We start from the raw sequence: 13,361 nt of genomic DNA, 5'->3' as shown, positions 1-13,361 counted from the left end.
ATGCACACACAGTGAATCAATTTACAAATTGCCTAGATCCTTCCTTCATAACCACATGCAACTACCTTCGCTTCCTCATCACATTGCTCCAGCAACCCACCACACCATATGAGAAGAGGCTACTACCACTATTCTTTGACGATGGCTATTTTTCAAGGCATTCCGTCTTCCTCCTTACTATGTGGAGCTTCTACAAGATATGGTGGACATCAAATTCACACTTTGCACCCACCCCTTCTTTCTAGAGTTGCACCTACAACTATGCAACTCATCAAAAGGGTATATGCTTAATAGAGGATGCCTTTAGCATGCACTTAGGCTAATCCTTGAGTAGTGTGGATGCCTATTAAATTTATTTTTAAAAATGAAGAGAAGAAGAAAAAGAAAAAGAGAAGCACAATGACTCACTCACTGCACCTAGGGATCCATCCCCTAGCCCATACCCCTACACCACAACCTCAGGGAACATGAAGAGCAAGGCAACTGGAGCATGCTTGATAGACATGTACCTTGGGCATAGCACTTCACCCAATCCTACACCAATTGGGTCCTTAAGTGTGGAATGATGTTCCAAGTATACTTGGAACTTGACCCAGCTCCTATTTGCATAGCATGCATATCCCACATTACACAAGACATGTAGACACACCCCTCAAGGAGGACACAACTACATGATAGGTACACTATGTGTGCCTAAAACCATCAAGAGGGATGGCTTGCACCTTCTGCTTTCTACAATCTCCTACACCTCCATAGCAATCATACTTCTCATCACCACTGACAAGATACCACCAACCCTTCCTTTTTCTTACATCATCAAAGAACCCCTTTCCCTCTAAGATCTCTTCATCACAACTGACCCATCCATCCTCACCATCTACACCGTGTTCCAATGACATGAGTGCCATGGGACTTGCACTCAACTAGAAGGAGGGGTAAAACATTAACAATATGGAGACATGAAGAAAGGAAAGAGCTTGGAAGGGCCACAATTTTTTTAACCTTCTATGTTTTATCATTAATTTGAAGGATGTAAAGAGAGCTAGGCTCCCTCTCGTGCAATTTATATTAACAAATGAGTAGCACTTGAATTAAAGACACGTAAATCAATAGGTCTAAATGCATGTAAGGAAGACTGACCAATCATTTGGCCAAAAAGAGGGTTGAAATGCCCAAGGGGGATGGAAAAACCCTAACCCTAAAAACTTGTATAAAAATGATGAGAAAGAATGGAATGAGCTATTCTTGTGTATGCTAACTTTTGGCTATTGCATTCTTGATTTTGTCTTGTGGGAGAGAGAGAAGTTGAGATTGAGGGAAAGAGATTAAGAGTGCAATTGATGAGGGACTAAGAGTGAAGTCTCCATGTCTTCTTATGTCCTCTCTCATGCCTTTTCCATACTATTCTCATGCATGATGAAGGTCATAGAGGTTTGAGAACCTAAGTAGTGAACCTTGGATTCTAGGGTGTATGAGAGCATTCTTCGTACATGGGAATATGCCTCATGCACAATCGAATGTAGATTCATGTGTAAGAGACTATGTGAGAGGTAGTAGTCGATAACCTCTTGAATCAATAAGAGGGTGTCCAAAGTCCCAATGTTGAGCGTGTTGAGCCCAACAATGTATGATAAAATGAAAGTAGAAATGGTTGAAATTTCTGCTGCACTCATAACATCCTTGCATTTACCAAATACCACATGGGATGATTCTCATTTTATGCACATATGGTAATATTATGAATTTCATGCTTCTAAATGCTCTACATAATGCAATGCAAGGTTCTAAATGGACATGGGAAGGCCCATACAGTAATTGAGGTGAAGGACATAGAGTATTTACTTGCACATGCATTTTTATATGGTACATGTTGTGTGTGAAGACTAATGCCTATACATGTCCACACTTGTGAATGCGTCTTCATATGTAGTTATAATTGTGACTCCACTATTTTGGCACAATGGAAGAAGTAAGTGGGAAGCAAATTTTAGAACAATAAATGCACAATGGCAATATAAATGGAAGGATTGGGTGCTTCATTAAAGTACGAGAAAGAGCTAGTAAAAGTATAATGAAAAACTTCAATGCTTGTTCTTAGCTAAGCATATATTGATTAGGATATCATAAAGACTAATCCTCATTGAGACTCTATTAATACCACGATTAGAGCCAATGGTAGAGGACATATCATATCCACTTACATTAACCATAATCACTAAAGACAATGCCATATTTAGGAGCCAAGGATAGAGGACATGCCATATCTTGTTTCATCTTCATTGGGTCATTGCCATTGACATTCAACACAAGTGAACACACACACACACACACACAGAGGTCCTCTCAATATGATGGAGATATTTTACAAGAGAAAATGAACATGATGGAAAGATCTCACAACATGTGAACTAAGTGGTAGGCTTGATTTCCTATAACATGGAGATGATTTTCCATAGATGTGTTGATTTGATCTTTGCTTAACGTTCTCGAGTAGGTGGAAACTAGAGATGGTGTTCCCTGGGGATCTCTTACTGTGTTGCCAACATTTCAAGTTCCCAACCTCATCTCTCTTGTGATCACTACTCATTTACAACACACATTCATCTAATACTTGCACCTTGACTTCATCCTTCAAAATGTCTAGAGCTAGCTAGCTAGATTTCTGACTACAACCCTTAAATGTTGACTAAAAGTACTCAAGAATTGAACTTTGTGTGTGTGTGTGTGTGTTCTTTCTTAGCAAGCTAAAAGGGGAGGGAGAAGACCAATACACTATGGGTCTTGCCCATGTAAAGCTCTCTCACACACACACACACACACACACACACACACACACACACACACACAATTAAACCAAACTTTTCACAAATGTCTATTTCTTCCCCTTTTTAAATCAAAAGTCTCTCTCTCTCTCTCTCTCTCTTAGTTAGATTGAATTTTTTAATTTAAACTTCTCTCTCTTTTTGATTCATATATTGTAAAATTTTGTAATTTTTTTTTCTATTTAATCAAATATTTTAATAATATTTTTTAACTTAAATGTTTTGACACAGTTTTTCACATATATTGAGAGAGAGAGAGAGAGAAGAAAAAGAGGAAAGAGAAAATATTTTTAAAATAAAACCTTTTTAATATAGTTTTTAACTTTTGAGAGAGAGAGGGGAAGAAGAGAGGAAAGAGAAAAATATAGAGAGAATAAAAAAATATAAAAAAAGAAAGTGAGAAAAAAACTTGAGAGAGAAAAAGAAAAATGAGAGAGAGAGAGAGAGAGAGAGAGAATAGAAGAGGGAGAGAAGAAGAGAGAATAAAAAATAGGAGAGAGATAAGCAAAGAGAAGGAATAAACAAGGGAAGAGAGAGAAAAAAAGAAGAAGAGGAAAAAGCTATGATGAAAGAGGAGAGAGAATGAAAAAAGTAAGGAGAGAGGGGAAAAGAGGAGAGAGGAGGTAAAAGAGACTGAAGAAGAAATGAGCGAGAGAGAGAGAGAGAGAGAGAGAGAGAGAGAGAGGGGAGAAGAGAAAGTGAGAAAAATACTTGAGAAAGAAAAATAAAAAATACAAAAAGGGAGAGATTGTATGCATATCAAGTGTTTTATATTACAAATTTCATAAATTATTTTTAATTTTACATTTGATGTGAGAGAGAGAGAGAGAGTGATCCGGATCAGAAATAGAGAGGAAAAAGAAAAGAGAGAAAGAGGAGAAATGGATTCTTGAGGAAGTAGCCGGTCACTTCATAAAGCAACCTCACTTATCTAAAATTTAAATTTAGAGCTTAGGGAGGTGGTTGTAAGTTGGAAGGCGCTCTTGAGGTTTGAGACCTCCCTAAGCTATAACCAAAATATTATAATATAAATAAATAGATAGATTACTTTGATATTAAAAGTATAAATTGTAATTTGAGGGGCTTCTAAGATTTTTTACAACTCCAATATCTAAGCAGCAGTACCTACATCTAGCCTGGGAGATGAGACTGCCACATACAAGTACCTATATATATACAAGTACCCTAACATATTTTGTGCATAATTGGTTGGGTTGTTCACCAAAGCAATGTATAATATTCCGTACCTTCTAGGCTGGCCGCCCCAGCAAAGAGTACCGTTAAATGAGTGTGGGGCCTGGGCCGGATCTTAAGGATAAGAAGCTATACCTTTTTATTATTGTTTTGTAAATTTTTTTAAACGGGGACCAGAAAAAAGGACCTGACAATTGTTCATCTCAGACAGGTCATTATTTGAGAAAAACAGGGAAGAGGAAATATCACTTAAAAAATTATAAAACCGGATTTCGAAAAGCTGGGAAAGATTAAAACAATCTTAAAAGGCGTAAAACCAACATTATACACACATTCAAAAGCAAGACCGATGTCTTGATGTGTTGGTTTTTGCAATGGAGGAGGGAGACGCTCAGACGGGGGAAGTGATGGTGAACCGTGGAATATGTGTATGTGTATGTGTATGTGCATGAGTGCAGGTGGTGATGATGATGGGAAGACAGAAAAGAGCAGTGAGGAAAAGGAAGAAGCATCAGAGCAGCAACAGAGGAAGCTGCAGAGAAAGAGCACAAAAAGAAGGAAAAAAAAAAGGGGGAAGAGCAGACTGCAGGGGACCCCAAAAATACAAAAAAGAAAAGGCGAAAAACAGAGACAGGGAGGGGACGAGAGAGAGAGGGGGAGGGGGGAGGGTGGGGAGCCGCCCTCATGTTTAAAACACGCGCAAAAGGACCTTAACTTGGGATGGGCCTCAAACGTTCACCTGAGAAGAGAGTTTGCAAACTTCAAAGAGCAACGCAACCTCTTTAGAAGGTCTGGGCTTATTCAGGATTTTTTCAGTCTCTCACTCAAATTTCAACGGAGAGTTAGCAGAGGAATAGAAAGAAGATCTCGAGCGTTCTTTCAGTCTCTTCTAGGTTCTCACTCAATTTTCAACACAGTAGAGAAGAAAGAGGAATAGACGGTGCAGAGCAAGAAGACATCTTCAACACACCCAGGAGAGAAAGTGAGTGAGTGAAAGAGAGAGATTCTCTCATCGCTTTAAAGCAGGTAAAAGATAAAGACCCTTGCCGCTCCTCCCTTCCTCCTCTCCTTCACCTCACCTAACCATTCTCAGAAATAGGACCCCTGTTCTTCCTCTCTCTCCCTCTCTCTCTCTCATATTTTCTCCATTAGCTCATCTCCCTCGACCGGTAAGACCTCCCCTCGTGCTTCCCTCCCTCACATTTTCCCCATTTGTTTTTTCATTTCTGATATTCTGGGACTACCTACAGCATCTCATTACTTCCATTTCTTCTTGCCGTTCTCGTTTGTCTCGTGAATCCCGGAGAAAGGTCCCAGAATCTGGACTACCATGGCTACGTTGTAGTCGTCCTGCTGCCTCCCGTGTCTGAATCCTATCCGTCCTCAAGGTTTGTTTGAGCAAACCGTCTATATTTGAACCCATTGTGATCTGGGGTTTTGCTTGCACTTGCCCCCTCCTGCTCCGTATTTGCACAGGTCTTTGTGTTCACGCTTTGCTGAAGCTTTTGTTTGGGCTTACAGGTAATTGCGGCTGTGCAGATCAGAAAAGAAGCATGTGTGGAGTACCAGGCCTCTCGAAGTGTGCGACACTATGTAACGATAAGCGGTCTGAAGATCGTTCCAGCCCCAACACGAGTGGTCTGGTGGGCGAATTTGAATTCTGTACAAGGTTACTAGAGTTGGCAGCCAGCGATGATCTCCAAGGGTTCAAAAAGGTGGTAGAAGAAAATAATTCTGAGATGCATCTTCCTGCAAGCTGGTACTGCAGGCAATATACAAGTAAGAAGATGACATGGTGCAAGAGAACGCCTGCCATGATTGCCTGCTTGTATGGCAGCTTGGAAGTTTTAAAATACATACTCAAGAGCAAGAGCTGTGGAGACATAAACCAGTCCTTTGGTGCAGATGGTGCCACTGCTCTCCATTGTGCAGTTGCAGGGGGCTGTGCATGTGTGGTGGATGTGGTAAAACTTCTGCTCAACTATGGTGCAGACCCCTCTATCAAAGATGCCCAGGGGCTGCGACCTGTGGATGTTGTAATGGTCTCTCAGAAGCTTCCATTGGTGAGAAATACGTTGGAGAGGCTATTAGTTAGTTCAAGGGACTCGAGTTCTATGCATTCTGTGGGGGTGTATGTCAATCCAGACTGTGATTTGCCAAGCTCGATAACAGATGACCCTGGTGATTTACTTGGACTTGAGGCAGGTGATGGTGTCTATGACCCCCGCTTGTCCATCTCCCCAACTTCCTTGTCCTCATCTTTGGGATCTAGCTCCTCCCTCTTTTCATCATGTTCTGCCTCGTCTCCCAAGTCTCTTGCCACATGTCTGAAGGAATTCAATGAGTCTACTGAGAAGAGCAGAGGATATCCGCCCGACCCTTCTCTTCCTGACATCAAGAACAGTGTTTTCACCTCAGATGAGTTTAGAATGTTCTCCTTCAAGATACGCCCTTGTTCGAGGGCATACTCCCATGATTGGACCGAGTGCCCTTTTGTTCATCCTGGAGAGAATGCAAGGAGGAGAGATCCAAGAAGGTATCACTACAGCTGTGTCCCTTGCCCTGACTTCCGCAAGGGTTCTTGCAGCAGAGGGGACGCATGTGAGTATGCGCACGGTGTGTTTGAGAGCTGGTTGCATCCAGCCCAATACCGCACTCGTCTATGCAAAGATGGTACAAGCTGTGCAAGGCGTGTGTGCTTTTTTGCTCACACTAAGGAGGAGTTGAGGCCTCTATACGTGTCAACTGGATCTGCTCTTTCATCTCCCAAAGCTCTGTCTTCTCTGGATGTGACTTTCATGAACCTAGGTCTTGGCCCAGCATCCCCATCCTCCATGGTCATGATGTCTCCATTTTCGCCCCTGCAAGCTCCTCACACGGGGCTTTCTACACCGCCAATGTCCCCTTCGTCTGCAAAGTCCTTAGCTGGGAGCTGGAGTCAACAAAGTATACCAGCTCTTCATCTCCCCTCCGGCACTAATCAGGCTAGTAGGCTGAGATCATCATTGAATGCCAGAGATATACTCTTGGATGAATTGAGTAGGCAATCTGATTTTGAGGGGCAGTTAATGAGTGAGATTACTTCTCTTTCTACTCAAGCGCGGCTTAATGCAGCTCTTGCGGCCTCAGTATGCGGCAGTCCTACATCTGCCAAAGTTACCAAGTACAGAAACATCAACGTTGCACCCACCAATCTGGAAGACCTCTTTGCCTCAGAGGTTGTATTGTCACCAAGGTCACCTTCACATGCCATTTTGCAGTCACAATGTAACAGCCGTCTGCAGTCCCCTCAGTCCATCCAGCCCTGTTCACAACTTCAGACAGAGATGCATTCATCCGGCCAAGCTTTTTCTCCTATCTGCACACCAAGGCACATCAACTCGAGTACTACACTTATGCCAGCACAGGTCTCATCTCCATTCAAAATGAGTTCTCCAAACCAGACAGGCACCATGGATTCAAAGGCCCTCTCAAAGCAAGTTGATGTGGCACTGCTGGTCCCTACAGCCCAAAGAGAAAACAGGAAGTGTCTGGAACGAGATGCATGTATGTCAGATTGGGGATCTCCAACTGGAAAACCAGAATGGGGTGTGCATGGGGATGATCTCTCCAAGTTGAGAAATGCAGTTTCATTTAAAACAAAGGTTGCAGAGGAACCGGATTTATCATGGGTTCAGAAGCTTGTTAGGGATGGACCTCTTGATAATGATTCTCCCCAAAGTGGCTGCTCTGTGGATGTGACATGTAATTCAAGAGATGTAGTTGACTCGGTTTTGGGCTCTTGGATGGAGCAAGTGCAACTCAATGAGATTGTTGCGTGAATTGCTACAAACATAGGCATGCCCAGGGTGGAAGGATAACCTGTTATGGGTCTTTCCAACAGTTGGGCCGAAAGGAAAAAAATTATTTTTTTGGTCAGAACAACATAAAAAAAGATAGGTAGCTCATAGCTCATAGTAGTTTTGCAGCAGCTGAATGCTGCACCATACTCCATTGATTTTTTGCTTCTGCAAAGTGCATTGGAAACTTTTGTGGTACTGAATCCATCAAGTAGGTTCAAATATATTGAACGATGAAGTCCCTCGACTGTGGGACTATCTACAGTTCTTGTTTGTGGGCTCCAAAGAACCAGTCCTAGCCAGATATGGGAAACAACCTTCTTCCTGGCTGGGCATGTGATGGAGCTTGGTATAGGAAACACAGGATCCAAATCGTGTGATAGTTTAACTCAAACATTGGGTATAAACAGCTCTGTTAAGATCCATCTTCCCCTCGAATATTGGCAAATCCTGCAAAGCAGGGTTTCAAGTTGGCATGGTTGGCTCTAGCAGAGGTTGGCACCTTTGCTAAAAACCAACATGATCTCGTGGGGAGATTTTGCAGACTGCCCAAGCTGACTCGTAGGTATTCATTTATATCTTTATCTTGTCATCACACTATAGAAGGTGTAAGTAAACGTTAGCAAAATCTACGATATGTAGGAATTTTCAATATTTTGTACGATCATTCAAAGGCAATAAAGTATTTGTTTCTTTCTTATCTTGTGCCAAATGGTGGCTTCTGATAAAGATTTGTTATGTATCAATTTGGTCTGGACGCTGTGTGACTTCATTCATGTAAGCCATTCTTTCTTTCGTTGTGGGACTCCCAACGTGACTTGCGTAAGGTGTTGTGTGTCGGTGTGGCTGTCATGGAGAACAGGTTTCATAGTGAAGAAGTTATGAGCACCGAGTCTTGTAGGGGGGTTGTTGCTCAACGAACGTTACATGATCTTCGCCTCGTATCGTAATGACAAGTTCGTTCGGGTGCCAAAATTCGTCTGTACTGGCCCCTAAAATCACTTCTCACACGATTTTGTTCCAGAGAAAAGCCATCTGGTTGGAGGGGTGATCACCCTCGGCAATTTCCTCATGGGGGAGAAATAATCACCAGAATTATCTCGTGATTCTTTCGTAGCGTCGGATCGGCATCCACCATCCTCCATCCACTTTTCCATCATGGGGACCAAGCGGACCCTGCTCTGCGACCTTCGCACGGAGTTTATTCATAACCAAGTGTATAGCGGGATCTTAGGTGCACATAAAAGTTCCGACTCCCGAGACGAAATAACAAATACGAAAAAAAGAGAGGAGTTGAGTGCTCAAGTTTGAGCTCGAAGCTCTGCTATCTCTTGCAAGCCCTGTGTTGGGCATGCGAGGAGAGGACATAGGACTGACTAGCCGTCTTGATGTGGGATCTTTCAAGGCAACAAGGTCTTCATGGGACAAGAAGGGATCTCGAATCTTACATCAATCAGGGTAAAAATTTGAAAGTCTACTTTGAAGCTGTTTCCAAAGCATTCGAGGCAAACATGCATAAGCTTAATGAAAGCCAAGAAAACTTCTCTACCATCTCCTTAGAGAAGGATCCACCAAACAAGTGTGTGGCCATTCCGATAGGTCCGTAGGTCATTTGTTGCCTCTTTTCAAGAGAACAGCTCTTTGGTGCACTAAGAATTGGGAGAGGATTATTCCAAGATGTCGGATCAAAAGTTGAAAGAGATTGGGTCCTCTTGCACTTAGTTGGTTACAAGGGGAACACGGTACACAATTTCATGGTCCAATGGTTTTTCCTCTCCATCCCAAGGATCCACCAAACAAGTGTGGCCATTTCGATAGTTCTGTAGGTGGTTTGTTGCATCTTTCCAAGAGAACAGCCCTTTGATGCACTAAGGATTGGGAGAGGATTATTCCAAGATGTGGTTGGATCAAAAGTTGAAAGAGATTGGGTCCTCTTGTACTTAGTTGGTTACAAGGGGAACGTGGTATATAATTTCATGGTCCATAGGTTTTTCCTCTCCATAGATTCTCATATTTGAATGCATAGTTTTTTGGGTCTCATTCTTGGGGTTGCATTTCATCTTTAATCCTTCTTTGTTATCTACTCAAAGAAAGATCCCTTAGGCAAGTGTGCCCTTGTCAATAGAAGCATTGTGTGCTTGTTATGTTAGCTTATGGCTATTGTCGATCTTTTCATGTTCTTAAGGGGAAGTTGCCAATTGAAGACAAGTTTCCTAGGTGATTTTTACATCTTTCCAAGCTCATTGTCCTTTGGTGCACTACAAGTTCATCGGCAAGTGTGTGGCCATTCCGATAGGTCCGTAGGTCATTTGTTGCCTCTTTTCAAGAGAACAGCTCTTTGGTGCACTAAGAATTGGGAGAGGATTATTCCAAGATGTCGGATCAAAAGTTGAAAGAGATTGGGTCCTCTTGCACTTAGTTGGTTACAAGGGGAACACGGTACACAATTTCATGGTCCAATGGTTTTTCCTCTCCATCCCAAGGATCCACCAAACAAGTGTGGCCATTTCGATAGTTCTGTAGGTGGTTTGTTGCATCTTTCCAAGAGAACAGCCCTTTGATGCACTAAGGATTGGGAGAGGATTATTCCAAGATGTGGTTGGATCAAAAGTTGAAAGAGATTGGGTCCTCTTGTACTTAGTTGGTTACAAGGGGAACGTGGTATATAATTTCATGGTCCATAGGTTTTTCCTCTCCATAGATTCTCATATTTGAATGCATAGTTTTTTGGGTCTCATTCTTGGGGTTGCATTTCATCTTTAATCCTTCTTTGTTATCTACTCAAAGAAAGATCCCTTAGGCAAGTGTGCCCTTGTCAATAGAAGCATTGTGTGCTTGTTATGTTAGCTTATGGCTATTGTCGATCTTTTCATGTTCTTAAGGGGAAGTTGCCAATTGAAGACAAGTTTCCTAGGTGATTTTTACATCTTTCCAAGCTCATTGTCCTTTGGTGCACTACAAGTTCATCGGGAGAGGGTCCTATGAAGTTGTGGTTGGATTAAAAGTCCAAAGTTGCTCTTGTGCTTGGTTGGTTCTAGTAAAACTTGGTATGCATACTTCCATGGTCATCAAGTTTAAACCCTTTGGAGATTCTCTTATTCAAATGCCTAGTTTGGGTCTCATTTGGGAGTTGTATTTGATTTTGATGCTCATGTTAGAGAGATATTGCAAACTCTCATGGCAAGGTTCTATATGTTCTTCCACTCCCTCTTACCCAAGGGGCACTAGAAGGCCCCTACAACCCCCAGAAGTCCTCCATTTATAGGACGCGAGAGGAATATAACTCCTCTATGAGGTCATAATGTGTAAAAGTGAATAGAGAGTTCACTCTTGTTTGTGCAACTTTTGAGTTTCTACTCTTCTTTCTTCTTGTCTATTCGATAACTTCTTGTAACCATTGCTTGAGAGTGAGAGTGAGTTGAGTGAGAGACCAAGTGAGGGGGATGCTCATCTTTATCTCTTGCTTTTGTCTCTTTTTTCCCTCTTGCTTCCATAGCTTGAAGGTTAAGAGGTCAAGTGACATATAGTATGTGCAGAAGAGAGAGTGAAAGAAGACTAATTGGAAAAAGCTCTTCTTCATTCTATTCTTCTCTTGCTTCTTTATCACTTCTTGACATTGGAGCTACCGTTATGGCGCAAATAAGGAGAGAAGATGACTAAGGGGAAACACATGAATTGTGAAACCACTAACAGAAGCCTTCCATGCTTTTGGAGTACAACACATTGAAGAGTTCAGTCTACTAAGTCTCTGAGTCTCTAGCTTTCTTGTTCATGAGCATAGAGAGAGAGAGAGAGAGAGAGAGAGAGAGAGAAAGAGAGAGAGAGCTTAAATGGTTTGGATAGATGAGAGGTAATTGAGTCATAGGTGTATCGAGCTTCCGAAATGAGACTTCATATAATATCCCATTGTTGAGCTCTCGTGAAGTATAATGATTGTGGAATTATCAAGTATTGAACTAGGTGGTTAAGGTCATTTATGTTATCATACATCGGAAGTGATATGTGTGAATACACTTAGGGTCACAAGTGCACCTTTTTCCCTCTCTAGGATGTTTTTCCCCCCCTAGCCTTGTATATATCGTGATTCTCTAGGGCATACATCTTCTATATTGACATCATTCAATACACTTTGTATTTTGTACTCTCAAGCTTATTCTTCTCAAGTTGTGTGCACATTTTTCCCTAGCCTTGTATATATCCTGATTCTCTAAGGCATACATCTTCTATATTGACATCATTCAATACACTTTGTATTTTAAACTCTCAAGCTTATTCTTCTCAAGTTGTGTGCACATTTTTCCCTAGCCTTGTATATATCTTGATTCTCTAGGGCATACATCTTCTATATTGACATCATTCAATACACTTTGTATTTTGTACTCTCAAGCTTATTCTTCTCAAGTTGTGTGCACATTTTTGCAATCCCAAGTCCAACCACAATGGCACTTTTTTCCCTCTCTAGGAAAGTTTTTTTCCCCTGGCCTCTTATATATGTTGATTCTCTAGGGCATAGTTACTCTTGTAAATCTTCTATATTGATATCATTGAATACACTTTGTGTTATGTACTCTCAAGCTCATTCTTCTCAAGCCGTGTCCGCCTAAATCCAACTACAAGGGTACTTTTTTCCCTCTCAGAGGTTTTTTTTCCCAACCTCATATGTATGCTAATTCTCTAGAGCATAGTTAACCTTCTTCATCTTCTACATTGATATCATTTAATGCACTTTGTGTTGTGTACTCTCAAGCTTATTCTTCTCAAACTATATGCATGCATTCTTACAACTCAAAGGGAGCTCTAATCTCTTTAGACACAGTTATCAACATCCTTCACTTCATCTTCTTTGATTGGAATGAGATTTAATGAGCATTTGAGTTTGTTTTGGGGCTCCATTTGTAGTAGTGATAATATTCCATAGGTTATTTTGTGTTTTTTTTCAAATTTTTTTATAGAAATTGCTTTTGTAAGTAAGGGCTTTCATAGTGTAGTCTGTGCTATAAGTTGATTTTGTGCATATTTTTCTCTAAACAAGTAAATTTTAATCAATGGTAGTCATTGACCATGGTTGGCAACAATGATGTATTTTGTATGTTCACCATTGAGGACAAGTTGGATAGAACCAACTATCCACTTGGGGCTTATATGATGTGTCATATGTTGATTACAAAAGGACTCTAGTTGTGGTTTTGAAAGTTGCAAATATAGTAGAAGTTGAGGATGTTGCGAGTTTCAATTCTTCTCTATTGAATGCTAGAGCACCACCCCCATCGATTCTCCATTTGGCAATGTGAGGTAATCCTAATGCTTTATCATTTGATGAGTTGGTTTCTACTTTATTGTGAGAATAATTTTGATAAAGTAGATCCATTTAGTTCAAGCCTTTGTGGCTAGTTAGAGAAGTAGAATAGAGACTACATATTCTGCTAGTAAGTAAAAATCTACAAGTGCTATTTAGACAAAGAAGGATGAGAGAAAAAATGACACTAAAGTCTATTATAAGCATTGT

General features: G+C 41.2%; 1 pseudogene across 7 annotated transcripts; it reads left to right on the top strand.

Moving 5' to 3' along the window:
• The first annotated feature begins 4,743 nt into the window (after positions 1 to 4,743).
• On the top strand, positions 4,744 to 8,553 carry LOC148021649 (zinc finger CCCH domain-containing protein 30 pseudogene; annotated as a pseudogene). 7 transcript variants are annotated; one of them, XR_015694369.1, is made up of 3 exons: positions 4,744 to 5,042; positions 5,327 to 5,404; positions 5,556 to 8,553. The product of XR_015694369.1 is annotated as a zinc finger CCCH domain-containing protein 30 pseudogene, transcript variant X6 (transcript). The 7 variants fall into 7 exon arrangements; XR_015694368.1 differs by having other exon boundaries at positions 4,744 to 5,185; XR_015694365.1 differs by having other exon boundaries at positions 4,745 to 5,042; positions 5,538 to 8,553.
• Positions 8,554 to 13,361: the final 4,808 nt, after the last annotated feature.

This window comes from Lygodium microphyllum, chromosome 17 (assembly GCF_053477565.2).
Source record: "Lygodium microphyllum isolate KBCC chromosome 17, Lygodium_microphyllum_v1.1.10, whole genome shotgun sequence".
In the NCBI taxonomy this organism is placed as follows: Eukaryota; Viridiplantae; Streptophyta; class Polypodiopsida; order Schizaeales; family Lygodiaceae; genus Lygodium; species Lygodium microphyllum.
Note: the sequence above shows the minus strand (reverse complement) of the source record. Positions and strands in the feature narration are given on the sequence as shown.